General features: G+C 38.9%; 1 long non-coding RNA gene across 1 annotated transcript in view; it reads right to left on the bottom strand.

Annotated features, from left to right (window-relative positions):
- Positions 1–25,651, bottom strand: part of LOC309978779 — a 376,201-nt gene that overhangs the window by 212,512 nt on the left and 138,038 nt on the right. The gene's annotated exons all lie outside the window — the stretch shown is intronic.

Genomic DNA, 25,651 nt, shown 5'->3' with positions numbered 1-25,651 from the left:
GCTGCTCTATATCTTTTGATTGGAGCATTTAGTCCATTGACATTTAAGGTAATTATTGATAGATATGTACTTATTGTGATTTTAAACATTATTTCCCATTGATTTTATATTTCTTCTTTGTCCCTTTCTTTTTCTTGTTTGTTTTTCCTTTCGAGGTTTGATGATTTTCTTTTGTATTATGCTTATGTTAGCTTCTTTTTGTTTTTTGTGAATCTATTGTATGCTTTTGATGTGTGGTGCCCTATTTTTCAAGCATGTTAACCCCTTCCTATCTCTACTTGCTTTAGACTGGTAGTCATATAGGCTTAAATACATTCTAGGAAAAAAACTGCATTTTATTACACTCTCCCCCATATTTTATGATTTTGATGTCTTCTTTTGCATCTTCATGATCATTCTTTTGCTGTTCATTGTGGTTATCATCACTTTCACAGAATTTTTTTGATTTTTTAATCAGTGTACTGGTTTATTTAAGTGATTTACTTTCCAATTGTGATTTTCTCTTTCCTATAGATTCTTACTTCTTTTCTATTTAGAGAAGACCTTTTGATATTTCCTTTAGGATAGGTTTAATTTTGCTGTATTCTTCTAGTTTTTGCTTGTCTGAGAAAATATTTCTCTCTCCTTCTATTCTAAATGATAATCTTTCTGGGTAGAGTATCCTAGGTTTCACATTTTCCCTTTCAGGATTTTGAATCTATCTTGCCACTCCCTCTGGCCTGCAATGTTTCAGTAGAGACATCAGCTAATAGCCCTATGGGAGTTCCCTTGTAACTGACTCTTTGTTTTTCTCTTGCTGCCTTTAGAATCCTCTATCTTTAAATTTTGCCATTTTTATTATAATATGTCTTGGTGTAGGTCTGTTTGAATATATCTTGTTTGGGACCGTCTGTGCTTCCTGTATCTGAATATCTGTTTCCTTCTTTAAGTGTGGAAAATTTTCAGCCATAATTTCTTCAAATATATTTTCAATCCCCTTTTCTTCTCATTCTGGGATCCCTTATTATGCATAGATTGGGACATTTTACATTATCCCATAGACCTCGTATATTGCTTTAATTATTATTATTATTTTTTAATTTGGATTTCTGTCTGCTGTTCTAATTAGGTGATTTCCATTATTCCATCTTCCAGATCACTTATTTGTTCTTCTGTCTCATTCATTCTGCTATTCATAGTCTTTAGTTCAGCTTTCTTCTCTTCAAATAAATTCTCTAATTTTTCTTCGCTCCTCCTTATAGTTTCTAGTTCCTTTTTACAGTAATCTGCATTTCTGTCAATAGCTTTTCTTAATTCCTTCAGTATTTTTATTATCTCCTTTTTGAACTTAGTGTCTATTAGACTGAAGGGGTCTATTTCATTGTTCTTTCAGGGGAATTCTCTCAATCTTTTAATTGGATGTGGTTCCTCTGCTTCTTCATTTTACTTATATTTCTCTTGCTCTATGAGTTTAGGAGAAATAAGTATCTACTGTGGTCTTGGAGGGCTATATTTATGTGGGAATGTCACTGTGTAGCCTGTGTGGGTTTAATATTCTTTGGTGCAAGGGCTGTTTTTAGTATGTATGCCTACCACCTCTTTCCTCAGTGTATGACAGTTATCCCCTTGATAGGAGGTGTAACTGAAGTTGTGGTGACCAGAGCCTTGATAGGAGATATAACTGATGTTGTGGTGACAAGATCCTGAAATGGATACTGAGCAGGACCTTCTCTTTTCTCTGTGGTTGTCACTGCCCTGTCAGGGTCAGGGTCTACTTCTTAGTTGTTCGAGTAGAAACCCCCAGATCTGTTTCTGAGTTGCATTTCTGATCTGCAGTACAAGGTAGGTGGGATTGGGGTACTCCCACTGGGAGAAGAGTCACTGAATATTCCTGTGCTGGAGTTGTTCACCTGTGAGCATTCTTTGTTGTGTCACCTGTCAACTGTAGAGTGGGCTCACAAAGAGCACTGTTGTTAGCACTGTCCTTGGCCCCATCTCAACCATGGGTATTCTGGCAATCAGCTCTGGTATCTCTCAGGCATTTGCCCCAGGCTACCAGCACAGATCCACTGAAGTCTTGTCCCAGGACTGCAGTAGTTGTGCCCCTTGGCCCCCTGTAGGAGTTATGGAGGCATCTCAGACCCAGGCCCAGCCCAGCTCACATGTGTACATGCCCACAAAGCCCACAGCTGCTAAGGCCAGATGTGTCCCAGCCACGGGAGCACTTGTTGTGTGTTCAAATCTTCTACAGGTTCTGCATTTACACAGCCAGCAACAGTTTGTAAATAAGATCGTCTATATCAATGTTTTCAGGTTCCACATATATGCGTTAATATACAATATTTGTTTTTCTTTTTCTGACTTCACTGTATGACAATCTCTAGGTCCATCCATTTCTCTACAAATGACCCAGTTTTGTTCCTTTTTATGGCTGAGTAATATTCCATTGTATATATGTATCACATCTTCTGTATCCATTTTTCTGTTGATGGACATTTAGGTTGTTTCCATGTCCTGAGTATTGTAAACAGTGCTGCAATGAACATTGGTGTTGCACGTGTCTTTTTGAATTATGGTTTTCTTTGGTATATGCCCAGTAATGGATTTGCTGGGTCACATGGTAGTTCTATTTTTAGTTTTTTAAGGAAGCAATTTCCCTACTGTTCTCCATAGTGGCTGTATCAATTTACATTCCCACAAGCAGTGCAAGAGGGTTCCATTTTCTCAACACTCTCTCCAGCATTTATTGTTTTTAGATTTTTTGATGATGACCATTCTGACAAGTGTGAGGTGTTATTTATTTGCAAAGCAGAAATAGAGACACACATGTAGAGAAAAAAGTGTATGGATACCAAGGGGGAAAGGTGGAAGGTGGGATGAATTGGGAGACTGGGATTAACATATATACCCTATCAATACTATGTATAAAATAGATAACTAATGAGAACCTACTGTATATCACAGGGAACTCTACTCACAGCTCTGTGGTGATTTAAATGGGAAGGAAATCCAAAAAAGAGGCGATATAAGTATACATATAATTGATTCACTTTGTTGTACAGTAGAAACTAACACAATATTGTAAAGCAACTATACTCCAATAAAAAGTTTTTTTTAAAAAAAAGGAATATAGCCTCATCTCTGGAAGGGTTTCAAAGTGGATATCACAGGAAAAAGGATTCAATGTTTAGAGGACTTGGGTTGTCTGAAGCAATCTGGTGCATGTTGGATGTGGCAAAGACTATCATAGTCTCTCAACAGCCATTCTTCTCTCCCGCTGAGCAGAACACTGACTTTTTGATACGCACATTTCACAGGTTCTTTTGTAGTTAGGTGAGGCCATGTGATTAAGCAAAAGTATTGTATGGAAGCAAAAGTATTGTATGGGAGTAAGTACTTAAGTAAAGAAAAAAAATTAAAAAGAAAATAATAAAACAAAACAAAACAAAGCCAGCAGTGGAAAGGTGTTAATCTATAGTGCGTGCAGCTGTGGGGAGAGATTTCAGCCCTTTCCTAAGTCACACCCTGGGGCTCAGCTGTGATTTCAGCCCCACACCTGCACTTGGGCAACCTACCAGCATCTGCTCCCAGGACCTGCCTTGGTGGCCAGGGCGAGGGAGCTTACCCAAGCATGAGGGAGCCAGGGTGGTGGTCATGGCATGAGAGCCTGCTCAGGTGGGAGGTGGCCAGAGTGGTGACATGGGCACACCAGCCTGCCCAGGTGGGAGCCTCTCCTGGAATCTGCAGTGTCAGGGCCCAGTGTGTGGGGAAAGAGGCTGCAATGGCAACCACATCTCTCCCTTTCATGCCACTTAACAATGGCACTTTACTTCTATAGCAGCCCGGGCTTCTTCTGCAAATATTCCCAGTTGCGGTGACACACACTCCAACCCTTTCAGGCTGTCTTCACACATCCAACAGCTGTCCTCTCCCCAGGTCTGTTCTCCAGCACCCAGCCCTCACCCACACTGGTGGATGTGCATCTCTGCCTGGGCCATGTAGGGCAGTGGTGGAGACAATCTGTGTAGATCTCTTTCTGTCCTGCCTGTCACAAACTGTTTGTTTCACTATCCTCTGAGACTCTGAAGCTCCTTTTCTGTCACGCTAAGCTCCTCACCAGGGAGAGTGCTTCTCAGGGTGCAGGAACCCCTACTTTCATTCAGTTCCCTCCCAGGGTCTCACAGGTCCCATTCTACTTCCTCTTTTTTTTTTTTTTTATTTTTTTTATTTTTTTTTATTTTTTTAACATCTTTATTGGGGTATAATTGCTTTACAATGGTGTGTTAGTTTCTGCTTTATAACAAAGTGAATCAGTCATACATAAACATATGTTCCCATATGTCTTCCCTGTTGCGTCTCCCTCCCTCCCACCCTCCCTATCCCACCCCTCCAGGCTGTCACAAAGCACCGAGCCAATATCCCTGTGCCATGCGGCTGCTTCCCACTAGCTATCTACCTTACTACGTTTGTTAGTGTGTATATGCCCATGACTCTCTCTCGCCCTGTCACAGCTCACCCTTCCCCCTCCCCATAACCTCAAGTCCGTTCTCTAGAAGGTCTGCATCTTTATTCCTGCTTTACCCCTAGGTTCTTCATGACATTTTTTTCCTTAAATTCCATATATATGTGTTAGCATACGGTATTTGTCTTTTTCTTTCTGACTTACTTCACTCTGTATGACAGACTCTAGGTCTATCCACCTCATTACAAATAGCTCAATTTCGTTTCTTTTTATGGCTGAGTAATATTCCATTGTATATATGTGCCACATCTTCTTTATCCATTCATCCGATGACGGGCACTTAGGTTGTTTCCATCTCCGGGCTATTGTAAATAGAGCTGCAATGAACATTTTGGTACATGACTCTTTTTGAATTTTGGTTTTCTCAGGGTATATGCCCAGTAGTGGGATTGCTGGGTCATATGGTAGTTCTATTTGTAGTTTTTTAAGGAACCTCCATACTGTTCTCCATAGTGGCTGAACCAATTCACATTCCCACCAGCAGTGCAAGAGTGTTCCCTTTTCTCCACACCCTCTCCAGCATTTATTGTTTCTAGATTTTTTGATAATGGCCATTCTGACTGGTGTGAGATGATATCTCATTGTAGTTTTGATTTGCATTTCTCTAATGATTAATGATGTTGAGCATTCTTTCATGTGTTTGTTGGCAGTCTGTATATCTTCTTTGGAGAAATGTCTATTTAGGTCTTCTGCCCATTTTTGGATTGGGTTGTTTGTTTTCTTGTTATTGAGCTGCATGAGCTGCTTGTAAATTTTGGAGATTAATCCTTTGTCGGTTGCTTCATTTGCAAATATTTTCTCCCATTCTGAGGGTTGTCTTTTGGTCCTGTTTAAGGTTTCCTTTGCTGTGCAAAAGCTTTGAAGTTTCATTAGGTCCCATTTGTTTATTTTTGTTTTTACTTCCATTACTCTAGGAGGTGGGTCAGAAAGGATCTTGCTGTGATTTATGTCATAGAGTGTTCTGCCTATGTTTTCCTCTAAGAGTTTAATAGTTTCTGGCCTTACATTTAGGTCTTTAATCCATTTTGAGCTTATTTTTGTGTATGGTGTTAGGGAGTGATCTAATCTCATACTTTTACATGTACCTGTCCAGTTTTCCCAGCACCACTTATTGAAGAGGCTGTCCTTTCTCCATTGTACATTACTGCCACCTTTATCAAAGATAAGGTGTCCATATGTGCATGGGTTTATCTCTGGGCTTTCTATCCTGTTCCATTGATCTATCTTTCTGTTTTTGTGCCAGGACCATACCGTCTTGATAACTGTAGCTTTGTAGTATAGTCTGAAGTCAGGGAGCCTGATTCCTCCAGTTCCTTCTTTCGTTCTCAAGATTGCTTTGGCTATTCGGGGTCTTTTGTGTTTCCATACAAAGTGTGAAATTTTTTGTTCTAGTTCTGTGAAAAATGCCAGTGGTAGTTTGATAGGGATTGCATTGAATCTATAGATTGCTTTGGGTAGTAGAGTCATTTTCACAATGTTGATTCTTCCAATCCAAGAACATGGTATATCTCTCCATCTATTTGTATCATCTTTAATTTCTTTCATCAGTGTCTTATAATTTTCTGCATACAGGTCTTTTGTCTCCTTAGGTAGGTTTATTCCTAGATATTTTATTCTTTTTGTTGCAATGGTAAATGGGAGTGTTTTCTTGATTTCACTTTCAGATTTTTCATCATTAGTATATAGGAATGCCAGAGATTTCTGTGCATTAATTTTGTATCCTGCCACTTTACCAAATTCATTGATTAGCTCTAGTAGTTTTCTGGTAGCATCTTTAGGGTTCTCTATGTATAGGATCATGTCATCTGCAAACAGTGACAGCTTTACTTCTTTTCCGATTTGGATTCCTTTTATTTCCTTTTCTTCTCTGATTGCTGTGGCTAAAACTTCCAAAACAATGTTGAATAATAGTGGTGAGAGTGGGCAACCTTCTCTTGTTCCTGATCTTAGTGGAAATGCTTTCAGTTTTTCACCATTGAGGATGATGTTTGCTGTGGGCTTGTCATATATGGCCTTTATTATGTTGAGGAAAGTTCCCTCTATGCCTACTTTCTGCAGGGTTTTTATCATAAATGGGTGTTGAATTTTGTCAAAAGCTTTCTCTGCATCTATTGAGATGATCATATGGTTTTTCTCCTTCAATTTGTTAATATGGTTTATCACATTGATAGATTTGCGTATATTGAAGAATCCTTGCATTCCTGGAATAAACCCCACTTGATCATGGTGTATGATCCTTTTAATATGCTGTTGGATTCTGTTTGCTAGTATTTTGTTGAGGATTTTTGCATCTATGTTCATCAATGATATTGGCCTGTAGTTTTCTTTCTTTGTGACATCCTTGTCTGGTTTTGGTATCAAGGTGATGGTGGCCTCGTAGAAGGAGTTTGGGAGTGTTCCTCCCTCTGCTGTATTTTGGAAGAGTTTGAGAAGGATAGGTGTTAGCTCTTCTCTAAATGTTTGATAGAATTCGCCTGTAAAGCCATCTGGTCCTGGGCTTTTCTTTGTTGGAAGGTTTTTAATCACAGTTTCAATTTCAGTGCTTGTGATTGGTCTGTTCATATTTTCTATTTCTTCCTGATTCAGTCTTGGCAGGTTGTGCATTTCTAAGAATTTGTCCATTTCTTCCAGATTGTCCATTTTATTGGCATAGAGTTGCTTGTAGTAATCTCTCATGATCTCTTTTATCTCTGCAGTGTCAGTTGTTACCTCTCCTTTTTCATTTCTAATTCTATTGATTTGAGTCTTCTCCCTTTTTTTCTTGATGAGTCTGGCTAGTGGTTTATCTATTTTGTTTATCTTCTCAAAGAACCAGCTTTTAGTTTTATTGATCTTTGCTATTGTTTCCTTCATTTCTTTTTCATTTATTTCTGATCTGATTTTTATGATTTCTTTCCTTCTGCTAGCTTTGGGGTTTTTTTGTTCTTCTTTCTCTAATTGCTTGAGGTGCAACGTTAGGTTGTTTATTCGAGATGTTTCCTGCTTCTTAAGGTGGGCTTGTATTGCTATAAACTTCCCCCTTAGAACTGCTTTTGCTGCATCCCACAGGTTTTGGGTCGTTGTGTCTCCATTGTCATTTGTTTCTAGGTATTTTTTGATTTCCTCTTTGATTTCTTCAGTGATATCTTCATTATTAAGTAGTGTATTGTTTAGCCTCCATGTGTTTGTATTTTTTACAGATCTTTTCCTGTAATTGATATCTAGTCTCATGGCGTTGTGGTCAGAAAAGATACTTGATACAATTTCAATTTTCTTAAATTTACCAAGGCTTGATTTGTGACCTAAGATATGATCTATCCTGGAGAATGTTCCATGAGCACTTGAGAAAAATGTGTATTCTGTTGTTTTTGGATGGAGTGTCCTATAAATATCAATTAAGTCCATCTTGTTTAATGTATCATTTAAAGCTTGTGTTTCCTTATTTATTTTCATTTTGGATGATCTGTCCATGGGTGAAAGTGGGGTGTTTAAGTCCCCTACTATGAATGTGTTACTGTCGATTTCCCCTTTTATGGCTGTTAGTATTTGTCTTATGTATTGAGGTGCTCCTATGTTGGGTGCATAAATATTTACAATTGTTATATCTTCTTCTTGGATCGATCCCTTGATCATTATGTAGTGTCCTTCTTTGTCTCTTTTAATAGTCCTTATTTTAAAGTCTATTTTGTCTGATATGAGAATTGCTACTCCAGCTTTCTTTTGGCTTCCATTTGCATGGAATATCTTTTTCCATCCCCTTACTTTCAGTCTGTATGTGTCTCTAGGTCTGAAGTGGGTCTCTTGTAGACAGCATATATAAGGGTCTTGTTTTTGTATCCATTCAGCTAATCTGTGTCTTTTGGTGGGAGCATTTAGTCCATTTACATTTAAGGTAATTATCGATATGTATGTTCCTATTCCCATTTTCTAAATTGTTTTGGGTTCGTTATTATAGGTCTTTTCCTTCTTTTGTGTTTCTTGCCTAGAAAAGATCCTTTAGTATTTGTTGTAAAGCTGGTTTGGTGGTGCTGAACTCTCTCAGCTTTTGCTTGTCTGTAAAGGTTTTAATTTCTCCATCAAATCTGAATGAGATCCTTGCTGGGTAGAGTAGTCTTGGCTGCATGTTTTTCTCCTTCATCACTTTCAGTATGTCCTGCCACTCCCTTCTGGCTTGTAGGGTGTCTGCTGAGAGATCAGCTGTTAACCTTATGGGGATTCCCTTATGTGTTATTTGTTGTTTTTCCCTTGCTGCTTTTAATATGCTTTCTTTGTATTTAATTTTTGACAGTTTGATTAATATGTGTCTTGGCGTATTTCTCCTTGTATTTATCTTGTATGGGACTCTCTGTGCTTCCTGGACTTGATTAACTATTTCCTTTCCCATGTTAGGGAAGTTTTCAACTATAATCTCTTCAAATATTTTCTCAGTCCCTTTCTTTTTCTCTTCTTCTTCTGGAACCCCTATAATTCGAATGTTGGTGCGTTTAATGTTGTCCCAGAGGTCTCTGAGACTGTCCTCAGTTCTTTTCATTCTTTTTTCTTTATTCTGCTCTGCAGTAGTTATTTCCACTATTTTATCTTCCAGGTCACTTATCCGTTCTTCTGCCTCAGTTATTCTGCTATTGATCCCATCTAGAGTACTTTTAATTTCATTTATTGTGTTGTTCATCGTTGCTTGTTTCATCTTTAGTTCTTCTAGGTCCTTGTTAACTGATTCTTGCATTTTGTCCAATCTATTGTCCATTCTATCTCCAAGATTTCGGATCAACCTTACTATCATTATTCTGAATTCTCTTTCAGGTAGACTGCTTATTTCCTCTTCATTTGTTAGGTCTGGTGCATTTTTATCTTGCTCCTTTATCTGCTGTGTGTTTTTCTGTCTTCTCATTTTGCTTATCTTACTGTGTTTGGGGTCTCCTTTTTGCAGGCTGCAGTTTCGTAGTTCCTCCTGTTTTTGATGTCTGTCTCCAGTGGCTAAGGTTGGTTCAGTGGGTTGTGTAGGCTTCCTGGTGGAGGGGACTAGTGCCTGTGTTGTGGTGGATGAGGCTGGATCTTGTCTCTCTAGTGGGCAGGTTCACGTCTGGTGGTGTGTTTGGGGGTGTCTGTGGCCTTATTATGATTTTAGGCAGCCTCTCTGCTAATGGGTGAGGTTGTGTTCCCCTTTTGCTAGTTGTTTGGCATAGGTTTTCCAGCACTGTGGCTTGCTGGTCGTTGAGTGAAGCTGGGTGCTGGTGTTAAGATGGAGGTCTCTGGGAGATTTTCGCCGTTTGATATTATGTGGAGCTGGGAGGTCTCTTGTTGATCAGTGTCCTGAAGTTGGCTCTCCTACCTCAGAGGCAGAGCCCTGCCTCCTGGCTGGAGCACCAAAAGCTTTTCATCCACACGGCTCAGGATAAAAGGGAGAAAAAGTAGAGGGAATTAGTAGAAGTATGAGGAAAGAAAGAAGGAAAGGAGGGTAGGAAGGAAGGAAGAAAGAAAGAAAGAAGCAAAGAAGGAAAGAAGGCAAGAAGGAAAGAAAGGAGGGAGGGAGGGAGGGAGGAAGGAAGGAAGGAGGGAAAGAAGGAAAAAAGACAGAAAGAAAGAAGATACAGTAAAAATAAAATAAAGTATAATAAAGTTATTGAATTAAAAAATTCTTATTTAGAAAAAAAAAAAAAGGGACGGAAAGAACCTTAGGACAAATGTTGGCAGCAAAGCTATACAGACAAAATCTTACACAGAAGCATACACATACACCCTCACTAAAAGAGGTAAATGGGGAAAAATCCTAAATCTTGCTGTCAGAGACCACCTCCTCAATTTGGGATGATTCGTTGTCTAAAGGAGGGAAGGAAGGACGGAAAGAAAGAAAGAAAGAACGAAGGTAAAGTATAATATTGTTATTAAAATTAATTATTAAGAAAAAAAAATTAAAAAAATACATGGACGGATAGAACCCTAGGACAAATGGTGGAAGCAAGACTATACAGACAAGATCTCACACAGAAGCATACACATACACATTCACAAAAAGAGGAAAGGGGAAAAAATCATAGATCTTGCTCCTAAAGTCCACTTCCTTAATTTGGGATGATTGGTTGTCTATTCAGGTATTCCACAGATGCAGGTACATCAAGTTGATTGTGGAGCTTTAATCCGCTGCTTCTGAGGCTGCTGGGAGAGATTTCCCTTTCTCTTCTTTGTTCTCACAGCTCCCAGGGCTAAGCTTTGGATTTGGCCCTGCCACTGCGTGTAGATCGCTGGAGGGCGTCTGTTTTTTGCTCAGACAGGATGGGGTTAAAAGAGCCGCTGATTGGGGGCTCTGGCGCACTCAGGCCGGCGGGGACGGAGGGGCACAGAGTGCGGGGCGGGCCTGCGGTGGCAAAGGCCGGCGTGACTTTGCACCAGCCTGAGGCGCGCTGTGCGCTGTCCCGGGGAAGTTGTCCCTGGATCCCGGGAACCTGGCAGTGGCGGGCTGCACAGGCTCCGCGGAAGAGGGGTGTGGAGAGTGACCTGTGCTCGCACACAGGCCCCTCGGTGGCGGCAGCAGCAGCCTTAACGTCTCCCCGCCCGCCTCTGGGGTCCGCGCTTTTAGCCGCGGCTTGCGCCCGTCTCTGGATTCCGCGCTTTCAGCCGCGGCTCGCGCCCGTCTCTGGATTCCGCGCTTTCAGCCGCGGCTCGCGCCCGTCTCTGGATTCCGCGCTTTCAGCCGCGGCTCGCGCCCGTCTCTGGATTCCGCGCTTTCAGCCGCGGCTCGCGCCCGTCTCTGGATTCCGCGCTTTCAGCCGCGGCTCGCGCCCGTCTCCGGGGTCCGCGCTTTCAGCTGCGGCTCGCGCCCGTCTCTGGGGTTCGCGCTTTTAGCCGCGGCTCACGCCCGTCTCTGGAGTTCCTTTAAGCAGCGTTCTTAAACCCCTCTCCTCACGCCCCAGGAAACAAAGAGGGAAGGAAAAGTCTCCTGCCTCTTCGGCAGGTGCAGGCTTTTTCCCCGGACTCCCTCCCGGCTAGCTGTGGTGCACTAACCCCTTCAGGCTATGTTCAAGCCACCAACCCCAGTCCTCTCCCTGCGCTCCGGCCTCAGCTCGCAGCCCCGCCCGCCCCGGCGGGTGAGCAGACAAGCCTCTCGGGCTGGTGAGTGCCGGTCGGCACCGATCCTCTGTGCGGGAATCTCCCCGCTTTGCCCTCCGCACCCGTTGCTGTGCTCTCCTCCACAGCTTCGAAGCTCCCCCCTCCGCCTCCCGCAGTCTCCGCCCGCGAAGGGGCTTCCTAGTGTGTGGAAACTTTTCCTACTTCACGGCTCCCTCCCACTGGTGCAGGTGCCGTCCCTATTCTTTTGTCTCTGTTTTTTCTTTTGCCCTACCCATGTACGTGGGGAGTTTCTTGCCTTTTGGGAGGTCTGAGGTCTTCTGCCAGCCTTCAGTAGGTGTTCTGTAGGAGTTGTTCCACGTGTATATGTATTTCTGGTGTATCTGTGGGGAGGAAGGTGATCTCCGCGTCTTACTCTTCCGCCATCTTCCGCCTTCTCCCTACTTCCTCTTTTTTTTATTTTTCCTTTTGTCCTACCCAGTTATGTGGAGACCTTTCTTGTCCTTTCAGGTGTTTGAGGTCTTCTTCTAGTGTTTAGTAGGTGTTCTGTGAGGATTGTTCAATTTGTAGATATATTCTTGATTCATTTGTGGGACGAGGTGAGTTCCAAGTCCTACTACTCCATCATGTTTATTGGAGCCTCTTTCCTCATTCATTTTAATGACTATGTAGTTTTCCCATTAAGGAGACAACATAATTTGTTTAACTATCCCCCTATTATATACATTCAGTTTGCCTCTATTTTTTTTCTTGGTACAAATATTGCTTTAAGGGAGACCTTCAAGATGGTGGAGGAGTAAGATATGGAGATCACCTTCCTCCCCACAAATACATCAGAAATATATCTACATGTGAAACAACTCCTACAGAACACCTACTGAACGCTGGCAGAAGTCCTCAGACCCCCCAAAAGGCAAGAAATTCCTCACGTACCTGGGTAGGGCAAAAGAGAAAAGAAAAAACAGAGACAAAAGAATAGGGACAGGACGTGCACCAGTGGGAGGGAGTTGTGAAGGAGGAAAAGTTCCCACACACTAGGAAGCCCCTTCACTGGCGGAGATGGCAGGTGGCAGGGTGGAAGCTTCAGAGGCATGGAGGAGAGCAGAGCAACAGAGGTGCAGAGGGCAAAGTGGAGAGATTTCCAAACAGAGGTTTGGTGCTGACCAGAACTCACCAGACCAAGAGCCTTGTATGCTCACCCATGGGGGTGGGCGGGGACTGGGAACTGTGGCTCAGGCTTCAGAGGTCAGACCCCAGGGAGGACTGGGGTTGGCTGTGTGAACACAGTCTGAAGGGGGTTAGTGCACCACAGCTAGCTTGGAGGGAGTCTGGGAAAATGTCAGGAACTGCTTAAGAGGCAAGAGACCACTATTTTGGAGTGCACAAGGAGAGGGGATTCAGAGCACCTCCTAAATGAGCTCCAGAGACAGGCGTAGGCGATGGCTAACAGTGTGGACCACAGAGATGGGCATAAAATGCTAAGTCTGCTGCTGCAGCCACCAAGAAGCCTGTGTGTAAGCACAGGTCACTATCCCCACCTCTCATCCTGGGAGCCTGTGCAGCCCGCCACTGCAGGTACCCATGGGACAACTTCCCCAGGAGAACACACAGTGCACATCAGGCAGTTGCAATGTCATGCTGACCTCTTCTGCCATAGGCTTGTCCCTCATTCCGTACACCTCCTTCCACCCAGTCTGAGTGAGTCAGAGCCCCTTAATCAACTGCTACTTTAACCCAATTCTGTCTGAGTAAAGAACAGACATCCTCATGTGACTGACACACAGAGGTGGGGCCAAATCCAAAGGTGAACCCCCAGAGATGTCGGAACAAAGAAAAGAAAGGGAAATCTCTCCCAGCAGCCTCAGTAGTGCAGAATTAAATCTCCACAATCAACTTGATTTACCCTGCATCTCAAGAATACTGGAATAGACAATGAATCATCCCAAAATTGAGGTGGTGGACTTTGGGAGCAACTGTAAACTTGGGGTTTGCTTTCTGCATCTAATTTGTTTCTGGATTTATGTTTACCTTAGTTTAGTATTTAGATTTTATCATCATTGGTAGATTTGTTTATTGATTTGATTCCTCTCTTCCTTTTTAATATATAGAAATATATATTTTTCCCTTGTCTCTTTGTCTGAGTGTGTATGTGTGTATTTCCTTGTGTGATTTTGTCTGTATAGCTTTGCTCTTACCACTTGTCCTAAGGTTCTGTCTTTTTTTTTTTTTTTTAGTATACTTTGTAGCACTTATTATCATTGGTGTATTTTGTTTTTTGGTTTGGTTGCTCACTTCTTTCTTTCTTTTCTTTTTTTAAATTACTTTTTAAGTTTTACTAATTTGTCTTTTTTTATTTTAATAACTTTATTTTATTTTATTCTTTCTTTCTTATTTTCCCTTTTATTCTGAGCCTTGTGTCTGACAGGGTCTTGGTGCTCCGACCGGGTGACAAGCCTGTGCCTCTGAGGTGTGAGAGCCAAGTTCAGGACATTGGTCCACCAGAGACGTCCCAGCTCCATATAACATCAAACAATGAAAGCTCTCCCACAGATCTCCATCTCAATGCGAAGACCCAGCTCCACTCAACAACCAGCAATCTACAGTGTTGGACACCCTAGGCAAAACAACCAGCAAGACAGGAACACAATCCCACCCATTAGCACAGAGGCTGCCTAACGTCACAGTAAGGTAACAAACACCCCAAAACACACAACCGGACACAGTCCTACAAACCAGGAAGACAAGATTCAGCCTCATACACCAGAACAGAGGCACCAGTCCCCTCAACTGGGAAGCCTACACAAATCACTGAAACAACTTTAGGCAGGGGGAGCAGACAGCAAAAAAAAAGGCAAATATGACTGCACCCAGAGAAAAGGAGACCCAAAACACAGTAAGTTAAGCAAAATAAGAAGACAGAAAAACACACAGCAGATAGAGGGGCAAGAGGTAACAGGAAGTCTACCTGAAAACTAATTCAGAGTAATGACAGTACAGATGATTCAAAATCTTAGAAATAGAATGGAGAAAATAAAATAAACATTTAACAAGGAATTGTAAGGACTAAAGAGCAAACAAACAATGATGAACAACACAAAAAATGAAATTAAAAATTCTCTAGAAAGAATCAATAACAGAAAAACTGAGGCAGAATAAAGGAAAAGTGACCTGGAAGATAAAATAGTGGAAATAATTACTGCAGAGCAGAATAAAGAAAAAAGAATAAAAAGAATTGAGGACAGTCTCAGAGACCTCTGAGGCAACATTAAATGCAACAACATTCGAATTATAGGGGTCACAAAAGAAGAAGAGTAAAAGAAAGGGACTGGGAAAATATTTGAAGAGATTATAGTTGTAAACTTCCCTAACATGGGAAAGGAAATAGTTAATCAAGTCCAGGAAATGCAGAGAGTCCCAAACAGGATAAATCCAAAGAGAAAACCGGCCAAGACACTTATTAACCAAAGTATCAATAATCAAATACAAAGAAAAAATATTAAAAGCAGCAATGGAAAAACAACAAATAACATACATTGGAATCCCCATAAGGTTAACAGCTGATCTTTTAGCAGAAACTCTGCAAGACAGAAGGGAGTGGGAATACTTAATTAAAGTGATGAAACGGAAAAACCTACAATGAAGATTACTCTAACCAGCAAGGATCTCATTCAGAGTCGACAGAGAAATTAAAATCTTTATGCACAAGCAAAAGCTGAGAGAATTCAGCACCACTGAACCAGATTTACAACAAATGCTAAAGGAACTTCACTAGGCAGGAAACACAAGAGAAGGAAAAAACCTAGAATAACAAACCCAAAACAGTTAAGAAAATGATAATAGGAAAATACATATCTATAACTAACTTAAATGTTAAATGTATTAAATACTCTAACCAAAAGACATAGACTGGTGGAATGGATATAAAAAACAAGACACATATATATGCTGATTACAAGAGACCCACTTCAGACCTAGGGACACCTACAGACTGAAAGTGAAGGGAAGGAAAAAGACATTCCTTGCCAGTGGAAATCAAAAGGAAGCTGGAGCAGCAATTCTCATATCACACAAAATAGACTTTAAAATAAAGGCTACTACAGGAGACAAAGAAGGACACTACATAATGATCAGGGATCAACCCAAGAAGAAGATATAACAATTGTAAATATTTATGCACCCAATATAGGAGCACATCAAATGCATAAAGCAAATGATAACAGCCATAAAAGGGGAAATTGACAGTAGCACAATCATAGTAGGGTACTTTAAACCCCCAGTTTCAGGGCTTCCCTGGTGGTGCAGTGGTTGGGAGTCCACCTGCCGGTACAGGGGACGTGGGTTCGTGCCCTGGTCCAGGAGGATCCCGCATGGCACAGAGCGTCTGGGCCTGTAGGTCATGGCCACTGAGCCTGCACATCTGGAGCCTGTGCTCCACAATGGGAGAGGCCACAACAGTGAGAGGCCCGCATACCACACACAAAAAAACAACAACCCAGTTTCACCAATACAGATCACCCAAAATGAAAATAAATAAGGAAACAGAAGCTTTAAATGATACATTAAGCAAGAAGGACTTTATTGATATTTATAGGATATTCCATCCAAAATCAACAGTATAGTTTCTTCACAAGTGCTCATGGAATATTCTCCAGGATAGATCCAATCTTGAGTCACAAATAAGCCTTGGTAATCTTAAGAAAATTGAAATTGTATCCAATATCTTTCCGACCACATTGCTATGAGACTAGATAACAATTACAGGAAAAAAATTCTGTAAAAAATACAAACACATGGAGGCTAAACAATACACTACTAAATAACCAGGAGATCACTGAAGAAATCAAAGAGGAAATCAAAAAAATACCTAGAAACAAATGACAGTGAAACATGACAACCCAATATCTATGAGACGAAGCAAAAGCAGTTCTAAGAGGGAAATTTATAGTAATACAATCCCACCTGAAGAAACAAGAAACATCTCAAATAACCAAACTAACCTTACACCTAAAGTAATTAGAGAAAGAAGAACAAAAATACCCCAAATTTAGCAGAAGAAAATAAATCATAAAGATCATATCAGAAATTTAAAAAAAGAAATGAAGGAAATAATAGCAAAGGTCATTAAATCTAAAAGCTTTTTCTTTGAGAAGATAAACAAAATTGATAAACCATTAGCCAAACTCATCAAGGAAAAAGGGGAGAAGACTCATTTCAATAGAATTAAAAATGAAAAAGGAGAAGTAACAAGTAACACTGCAGAAATACAAAGGAGCATGAGAGATTATGACAAGCAAATATATGGCAATAAAATGGAAAACCTGGAAGAAATGGAAAATTCTTAGAAAATCACAACCTTCTGAGACTGAACCAGGAAGAAATAGAAAATATAAACAGACCAATCACAAGCACTGAAACTGAGACTGTGATTAAAAATTTTCCAACCAACAAAACCCCAGGACCAGATGGCTTCACAGGTGAATTCTTTCAAACTTTTAGAGAAGAGCTAACAGCTAACCTTCTCAAACTGTTCCAAAAATAGCTGAGGGAGGATCACTCTCAAACTCATCCTATGAGGCCACCAGTAACCTGATACCAAAACAAGAAAAAGATGTCACAAAGAAAGAAAACTACAGGCCAATATCACTGATGAACATAGATGGCAAAATTCTCAACACAATGCTAGCAAACAGAATCCAACAGCACATTAAAAACATCATACACCATGATCAAGTGGGGTTTATTCCAGGAATGTAAGGATTCTTCAGTATATACAAGTCAATCAATGTGATACACTACATTAACAAATTGAAGGATAAAAACCATATGATCATCTCAGTTGATGGAGAAAAGGCTTTCAAGAAACTTCTACACCGATTTATGATAAAAACCTTCCTGAAAGTAAGCATAGAGGGAACTTATCTCAACATAATAAGAGCCATATATGACAAACCCACAGCCAACATCGTTCTCAATGGGGAAAAACTGAAACCATTTCCTTTAAGTTCAGGAACAAGACATGTTGGTCCACTCTCACCACTATTATTCAACATAGTTTTGGAAGTTTTAGCCACAGCCAGAGAAGAAAAAGAAATAAAAGGAATCCAAATCAGAAAAGAAGAAGTAAAGCTGTCACTGTTTGCAGATAACATGATACTATACATAGAGAATCCTAAATGTGCTACCAGAAAACTACTAGAGCTAATCAATGAATTTGGTAAAGTAACAGGATACAAAATTAATGTACAGAAATCTCTTGCATTCTTATATGTTAATGATGAATAATCTGAAAGAGAAATAAAGGAAACACTCCCATTTATCACTGCAACAAAAAGAATAAAATACCTAGGAGTAAACCTACCTAAGGAGACAAAAGAACTTTATGCAGAAAATTATAAGACACTGATGAAAGAAATTTAAGATGATACAAACAGTTGGAGAGATATACCATGTTCTTGGATTGGAAGAATCAACTTTGTGAAAATGACTATACTACCCAAAGTGATCTACAGATTCAATGCAATCCCTATGAAACTACCAATGGCATTTTTCACAGATCTAGAACAAAAAAAAATCACAATTTGTATGGATAAACGGAAGACCCTGAATAGTCAAAGCAATCTGGAGAAAGAAAAACTGAGCTCGAGGAATCAGGTCCCTGTCTCCAGACTATAATACAAAGCTAGATTAATCAAGACAGTATGGTACTGGCACAAGAACAGAAATATTGGTCAATGATATGGATTAGAAAGCCCAGAGATAAACCCATGCACATTTGGTCATCTTATTTTTGATAAAGGAGGCAAGAATATACAATGGAGAAATGATAGCCTCTTCAATAAGCGATGCTGGGAAAACTGGACACCTACATGTAAAAGAGTGAGATTAGAACACTCCTTAACACCATACACAAAAATAAACTCAAAATGGATTAGAAACCTAAATGTAAAGCCAGACACTATAAAACTCTTAGAGGAAAACATAGGCAGAACACTCTATGACATAAATCACAGCAAGATCCTTTTTGACCCACTTCCTAAAGTGGTGCAAATAAAAATAAACAAATGGGACCTAATAAAATTTAAAAGCTTTTACACAGCAAAGGAAATCATAAACAAGACGAAAAGACAACCCTCAGAATGGGAGAAATTATTTGCCAATGAAGCAACTGACAAAGGATTAATCTCCAAAATTTACAAGCACCTCATGAAGCTCAATATCAAAAAAAAAAAAAACCAAACAGCCCAATCCAAAAATGGGCAGAAGACCTAAAGAGACATTTCTCCAAAGAAAATATACAGATTGCCAAAAAACACATGAAAGGATATTCAACGTCACATAAAAAATTACAAACAAAAGAAAAATAGTCATGTGCCACAATATTAATTGCAGATTAAAAACAGATGTTCAGAGAACTGAAGTAATTTTCCCTGGTAAATAACTAACTGGCGGAGGCCAGATTTACATCTCACACACCAGAACCTAGACACTTAACATCTTTACAACAAAATGCTCCCTTCTAAAATTATACGAAAAGCTAAAACACAAGCATACATGGAAGCTCTCCACACCTTTTCTTTTATCTCTCTCATGAAGTATCAAGTGTCTCTGATTCTCAAGTTATCTAACTAAAACCTAGAAAATTTAAACCTAGAAATAAAGATAAATACAAATTGAGTTGAGAACCACAGCATAACACCTGTGTGATCTTGGACACATTATTCAATCATTCTGTGCCTTGTTTTCTACATCTGTAAAATGTTAATAATAACAGTACTTATCTCGTGGTGCTGCTGTAAGACTTATGATTAAATGAAATAATGCATATAAGAACAGTGACTTGCATATGGTGAGTGCTCAAAAAATGTTAGCAATTATTATTATTAAATACCTATGGTTTGGTAATAATATGAAGAAGTTTCTGAATGGATTTGAATTACTTATGCAAAAAAAATTCTGCAGTGTTAAAAGAGCTGTGGAAAATAGAAATTAATGGTAACACTGAACAACAGATACACTGAGTATGCTATTTAATCCTTTTACATAAGCCACCCAACAAAAACACGGCTACCAAGGAGCCATTCAGAAACAAATGTCTTTTGCTATTTCATAAACACATTCTAAGTTTCGTGTGAAGTCCCCAAATTGTCTTCTTACCACTCAGAGTTTCTAAATAAGAGGTGCATATATAACAAGTCTAGAAGGATCATTTTCTAAAAGTACTGGCAGAATTCTGGTGAGAATTTTGCATGTTTCAAAGTCTTAAGATCATCTATTCTTCAGTCCATCACTGAATAAAATTTAAGCTCTCTAAAAAACTTTCAAATTTTTATAAACAAATTCTAAAATAAATTTATGTTTTAAAAAAAGTGTTCTCTATTACCAATCTCTGTTTTGTTTAAGGATTTTTATAAGGAACTGTGTACTGAAATAACACAGCTCTCAGTTGTAACTGCTGTACGTTTGTTAAATGTATGTTCATTAGTTGATACTGATTTTCAAGTTAAAATACAGCAGCTCATCCCTGATTAAAGAAGTAAGGTATTATACCAGGTCAGTGTTCAAAGACTGTACTAACAAGAATTGGAACTAGAACAGTCTTTGTTCATTTTAAACATCTCTGTCTAGAACAACTACTCCCATGCAAGAATGTTTCTATTCATCTAGGAGTAAATATAAGTTAGAATTTGCCATATCTTATTATTTTAATTTTCCTTAATAGCTGAAGAAGCATGCATTTAATGTAAAGGATAGATTTTAAAAATATTAGGACTTGATCATCTGGAGATGAGGGCAAAGAAAATAAAATTAAAATTTATAAATTCATGGAATATAACAATTGTGTAAATTCAAACATCTTGATTAAATTCTGCTATGTTAATGAATTGGAAGTATCTTTAGAAATTGAGAGATCTCATTTTTCTTTAAGATATAGAATAAGAATCTACAACCTAGATTTTCAAAGAATTTTAGCTTCTATAACTCATCTAACCTGTGGTCTCCAACCTACTGTGCAGCTAAAGACAGAGGATTTAGTGGGATATCATTATTTCTGCCAAATAAAAGGATCCAAGTTTGTCTGAACTCCTACTATGTACCAGGCACTAGTCTAAGTGCTTTACATATGTAATTCCTTTAATCCTCACAGTAACCTTATGAGGTAGGTACTATTATCACCCAGTTTTATAGATGAGGAAACTGAGGTACAGAGCATTTAAGTTATTTTTTTTCCCGATGTTTACACATGAACATGAAAAGCTAGATCTTTTATATTACCCTTTGGAGTACATTTTGAAGCTTTCAGGATTGTTCATTCCTTACAGTGCCAGCATGTGAAGAGAAACGCTTCTGTGTTCTCATGGTGATGCGTGGGGACATTTGTAGATACACACTGTCCACTGTCTTCTAAGTATTCACTGTTTTCTGATGTGATATGATTGACTGGTTTGATTTTGTCCCAGGGCATCAAAATGTTTTCAGCTGCCTAAGTGCATAAATGATGAATCGCAAGGTCTGTTCTGCTGCCGTTTCCAGTACCGGTGCTGCCTAGTTGACACTGCAATCATGTGGCACTGGTAATGTTTTTGGTTATCCAAATCCATACATTTTCCACAATATCTCAATATAAGGAAGGCTACAGAAGCGTGTCTACCACCCTACTTCACCACTAGCAAGATATTCACCTCAAAGCTTCCTCATGGGATGACTTTGTCACACCAAGTAACTTATTCAAAGGGATAAGTGGGATGGGGGTCTGGAGTTTAAGTCTCAGTTTTCATCCATAGCCTTCTTTAGGCCCATGGAGCACTTGGACATCCCTGCCATGCCAAACTTTTCTCCACGGAAAACCAGGGTGATCTTTTCTCTCTCTTGTCCTTACCTTTCTGTACTATTATCCAAGGTTCCCTTTCAGGCACTTTAGGTGACATTGAATACTTTCCCTCCCTGACTGTGATGACCTTCTTGAACATTATATCTTCTTTCTTCCCAAGGTGGCATTTAACCTTTTTATTCCCAATGGCAACAATGGTGGAAAAATAATGGATTACAGAAAAGAGAAGCAAGTGGGAGTTACTTTAAAAATATTATCCTTATAAATTTGTATGTAACACTGGATTAATATTAGCTACCTCATCAAAGTATACGGTAGTGAGGCAGAGATGGCTTGAGAAAGAGGCATATAAACTTTTCTGTGTAAATTTCTATGTAGTTTGACTTGTTATGGAAAACTTATTACTTTTGTAATTTTTAAAAGACAAAAATTATTTTTAAAAATAAACAAAAGGTAGAGAAAAATTTATCAGGGCAAACAAGAAGAAATACTATTTAAAATGTCAAAGAACAAACTTTTGGAATACCCAGAAAGCAGATACAGAATAAAATATAGATTTATGAAATTTTAAAATGTTTTTCATATATTCACATATAACAAGATCTGTAATGGGATATATATATATATATATATAAAATAGGCTGTGTCAGAACTAAGTTACAGGTCTAGTTTGAGATTGATAAACTTCTGTTGGTGCTGTTGTCAGAGATAACCTCTTGCCATGAAAGGACTACCAATTGAGTTTAGATGACATTTCTTAGTTTTTTAAATGAATTTTCTATATATCACTCAAAAAATTCCAAATGCCAGTTGTGAATTTCACCTTCAGGTGTTGATTTAAACTATGGAAACAAAGGTCCAAGAGATATAGGATAAAAGATACCTGATCCAGAGGAGGCATTGATGCAGAAGCAAAATTAGAAAGTGTGGTATTTTTGCAGCAATGTGAAGAAAGTGTATCAAGTAGGAGTGAATGATAAAATATGTCAAATGCTCCTGATATTCCAAGAGTATTTTCAGGTCAAAAACGTGGTGCTGAGAACCTCATCTCTAAAAATCAAGCAGAGTATCTTCAAGCAAACACCCGAAAGGGAATAATTCAAACAGAGCAGCTTGGACTGAAACCCGAAAGGAAAAAAAAATCATGAACCTGTATCTTCTTGGCCTAGAGACCAATGACAACTTGATAAAATAAAATATTTGCAGCCACACCAGCTCAGATAGCTCACAGAATCATTGGACTTGTCCTGACAGCAAAGTAAATCAACTTTTGTGAGATGCTATCAGTGATAAAAGCTTTGAAGAGACTATGAGTTGAGTTTTGCAATTTTTATAACAGAATGCATACTATATGGACTATAGGTAACATCCCTGGGCCGAAAAGACATCAAAGACATGTAAAAATATATTCTAAGATAATGGCAATCATTCCCAGGTTTTCGATTTATTGACCTAAAACAATAAAATAGCCAGTTATTTTACCAGCAAAATGGTATTATTTGGGAACAGAAAAGAATTGCAATTCAGAACAAGCTATCTAATGGTGAACCACAGGTAAGTCCAAAGAGCAAAGCAGAGGAACTTTATTTTATAGAGGAGAAGGAGGAGTTGAGATGGGCTGTTATAAACACATAGTCCATTGGAGGAAACTGGGAGTTCGAATCATAGTAGCTTTCCATTGGCTGAGTTGTGGCACTCTCTCACTGACTGGTCTGTTGCTGGACAAGTAGAAATTCTTCCTTCTTCCTTCTGGGAAGTAAAGCAGTAACCTTCTTCCTGTTGGGGATGCAAAGGTATGTCTCTTCATGTTGGATCTGCAATTGACATCAAGTGGTAGGTCCTGAGAGCTCCTCCTTCTGTCCTCCTGACCTCATTTTAAATGAGTACTTCTGTTTATTATTTTTTACTGATCAAATATGTTTTCAAAATAACAAGTTATAGCTTGATTTTACCTTATATATTTTATTATACAGAGTGTTTAAATAAAATCCAGAGCACTCATTAAATAATCACTATAGTAAAAAGGGAAGGGAAAGCAGTAAAGAAGATGAAAAAACATGAAGAGAAGGAGAAGGAGTTAGCTTCCTTCACATGAGTTTTATTTCAGTATTAGTTGAATGTCCAACCTGTCATCTCTGCTCAATTAGTTTGTTGCTGTCATTGTTGTTTTTAAGCTTCACCAATAGGAGTCATGGTCTGCAGTTAATGCAGTTCTTCCAGCAACTTTTAGAATTCTTCATTTACATGATCCTTCAATATGTATTATAAAAATAATTTTAAGTTAATTACAAAATCATATCACAGAAAAGAACAACAATTATATAACACACTGCAGGGCTAAACGTATTTAGGGATCCTAGGAGAATATTATTCTTCATGTAAAAGTCTGCTTCTTTCATATCTCCCTCTATTTTGCATCTAGAATTTAGAAACATTTTCTGAATCTAAAATGGAACTACTAGCTTAGTGGACCAGCTTATATGTAGGAACTTCAATCCTTCTTATGAGAAATTCTACTTCTCATGTATTTAAGAAAACCTGAAGTCTGGGCACAATAACCATTGACATGGTACTCATACAGAAGTGGAAGGTGGAATAGAGTCTGCTTGTCATATGGGAGTCATAGAGGCCACCAAAGACCAGAATCATCAGGCTCCAGAGGAAAGGGCCCATGCAGCATTCCCCATGCTCCAGGCTGCAACAAGTGAGAGGGTCTTCAATTGTTAAAATCACACTGGCATTCCAGTTGGTGTGAATGTAGATCCTGTCAGAAATAAATTTCTCAGACCCAAACTACCAATATCAAAAAAAGGAGTCCCAGTCTTTAACTTCTTTCATATCAGGCAGTTTGACAATTGTTTCAAGACATCAGAGAAATTTCAGGCAGACCTATTTACTCAGCAAACCAAACTCTGAGGGAGTTTGGGTCCTTCCAGGTATTTATTGCCCAATCTCTTCAAATGGCTCATGTCCATTGTAAAATTTCTGACTGGCCTGCCATTTAGTGGTAAACTTGCTGATGTAATTCACCCACGTATTCTGAAAGGGAAATGACTAAGGATGTGTTCTACACACTGGTCAATACAGCATAAGGTGGAACACAGTGAGGGAACTGGACCCTAGATTTACTGAAGTCACAGAATCCCTGAACCTGCAGAAGTATCCCAATCTCTGCCCCACTACCATCACCTCAGAACTCTGATTTAAAGATAAAACTCTGGTTTAATGTTAAATATTTCAAGACATTTGTCCAACAAACATTTATTAAACATATACAAGGCAACAGACACTGTTATAAAATGGATAGGCGGGGAAAAAAATTGATCTCCTAACATCACAGAGTTTATGGTCTCAAAGAGACATAATTATACATGTCACTATAATGCAAAGTAATGAGTGCTAAGATGAGGTAATCACAGGGTGCTCTGGAAGCTTATGGCAAAGGCAGGAACCTAGGCTGAAAGTCACATGCAAGGCTTTCTGGTGTAGAAGCATCTAAACTCAGATTTGAAGAACAAATAGGAAAGACAAGGGTGATAAGGGAAATTTAAATGGTAATGCTATTATCCTGTATGTGAAATTGTCTACATAAAATTTAGCATTATATTTGAGGTCTAGTTTTGTGTTTATCAAAAATAACTTTTATTGTTTTTTATTACTACAAAATAATACATGGTTACACTGAAAAAAATGACAAATACATATAAGCAATAAGAATAGAACACAAATCACCCATTAGTCCACAACCGTACACAATCTGTCATCACCTTGGTAAGACAACTACTTCCAAGTCCTTTTTAATATGCATATACATTAGTCTGAATTTTTAACAACAAAAATTTATTATGCTGTTCATATTGGTCTATATTCTGATCTTTAATTTTCATTTAATAGTTCTTGAACACCTTTATGCATCATTTAATATTCTTTTATGATCTTATCTTTTAAAAAAATACCAGTAAGTAGCAGCAATAAAAAAATAAATACAGGAGGGTTTTGGATTTTCTTTTGCTTTGGAGGATGTTCCAAAAGGGAATGATGGGGTAGATAAGCATTTGTTGGGAGATTCATTGTGTGTCTTGTTGTTGCCCTTTCTTTTTTCCTCTCTTTTTAAATCTGGATAAATAAGGAAGAGAGAATAAAGCTGCCAATGCAAAGCAATGAATTTTGATTTTGTTTTCTTTTCTTTTTAAATAGCCAAGTATGCATGGAGGGATCATATCTAAGAATTAAGAAGCTATTTTAAAACAGATGTGGCAGATAGGTCGAATCACAATAGT

The sequence above is a fragment of the Leucopleurus acutus genome (assembly GCF_964270905.1).
Source record: "Leucopleurus acutus genome assembly, chromosome: X".
NCBI classification, from domain to species: domain Eukaryota; kingdom Metazoa; phylum Chordata; class Mammalia; order Artiodactyla; family Delphinidae; genus Leucopleurus; species Leucopleurus acutus.
This window is presented reverse-complemented; position numbering and strand designations above follow the sequence as displayed.